Below are 1,757 nucleotides of genomic sequence, written 5' to 3'. Positions count from 1 at the left end.
TTTTAGCCGGTAGGCCGGTTTGGGTATCCGGACATTGTTTGGGAAAAGGGCAAAAGGGAAAGGTGACGTTTGTGTTTGGGGGGGGTTTGGCGTTGTTTATATAGCTTCGTGTAAATATTTGTCCTTATCGTGAAAGTTGATAAATTTCACACAATTTATTTATTTAAATGAGCCCCATTTCATTCCGGGTTATGCTATTCAGAAAAACTGTCCCGCTGTGTGTGGGCACGTGGAACTCAAATTAGTGAAACCCTTTTTTTTTTTTTTTTTTTGGTGAGCGATGAAAATTTATTTACGCAAGGATAAATATCATTTTTTATCTAAATATATGTACGGTGTGTGTAAGTGTAAGGGTCTGTTTGTTTCACGTGTGTAAGTCAGTAATTTTAATTTATTAATAAAAATTTTATATAAGAATAAATTTTTAAATAATTTTTTTGTGAGATGATTATAGCAAAAACAGAATGATAGGTTCAAGTATGGGACCAAACGGGACCTAAAATTCTCTTTACTAATAAATACTAAGGACCCGTTTGGAATGTTTTAACGTTTGAAATACAAATTTCTTATGAGAGAAAAATATTGTAACAATATCAATGATTTAAGTTTGAGTATATTAAACAAACATGCCCTAAATATGGCATTTTGCATATTTTTTCCAATTTTAAAAAATAGGGTATAGCAACTTGCTCCCTAGAATTTTTATTTTTACAATTTGTATCCTCAATTTGTTAAATTGTTGAATGCGTCCTATTTTACTAACTTGCTAAATTATTGTATTTCACCCCAATTTAGTGATGGTTGGATTAATTGGTGACAAAAAGTACATTAAACCGAAATTCCATTCTAATTCAAATTAAAACATAAATATCTCAATTTCTCAACTTATTTGAGCAATAATCAGGGCAAAAATAGTAAAATGGCCACAACAACAATTTTACAAATTTGACTTAAATTGCCAAATTAAAAGTTTTGAGGACAGGTTGTCGAATAAGCATTATAAAATTCACTCGGTTGAGTTTGTTGGGTTTTTAGTGAAAGTGTGACTAAGCACATAAATATGAGACAAAAGAATATTTAAGATGCAATTTGTAACGCTTTGAAGTTTGGAAACAAAAATAAAAATTAACCTTATTTGCTTAACTTATTTTAAAATCAATCCTATTTTTTTAGTTGAATGAAATTATTGTTTTATTCAATAAATAAATGAATATGTCGCAAAAGTGCTCTTTCTTTTTTCTTGAGTGATCTTGTGGCAATAATACAAAACATAGAATATAATTTTATTATAGGAAGGAGCTACGAAATTTTTTTGAAAAAGAAAAAAGTGAGTTAAATCAAATTTTGGATATAATTTTTATAAAATTTTTAGTAGTTGTCTTTTTGTTGTATTTTGTTTTGTTTTTTACTCCAAAACCTTTAAGTAAATATTTATTAGGTTTTGTTAGACGTCTTGATCAATTTTTTATTTTAATGGGAATTTGATTAATTCTCACGTTTTATGAGCTCGGAATGATTAGACTTTTTTTACCTAACAACTTTATTTATTTAAGGGGAAAGCTTATTATAATTTAGACGAGTGGCTTTTAACAAGTCTTTCTAATTCGATTCTTTTCTTTTCCTTTTTGCAACTTGTTCGTAATTCAATTCTCTCATATGTTATTTCTTTATTACACAACTTTAGCAAATGAAAAGTGCGATCCCAGCCCGACTTTCCTTTTCAAACCCAAAAATAAAAGTTCGAAATGTACATTTCA

The sequence above is a fragment of the Morus notabilis genome, unplaced genomic scaffold, assembly GCF_000414095.1.
Source record: "Morus notabilis unplaced genomic scaffold, ASM41409v2 Scaffold305, whole genome shotgun sequence".
Lineage (NCBI taxonomy): Eukaryota > Viridiplantae > Streptophyta > Magnoliopsida > Rosales > Moraceae > Morus > Morus notabilis.
This window is presented reverse-complemented; position numbering follows the sequence as displayed.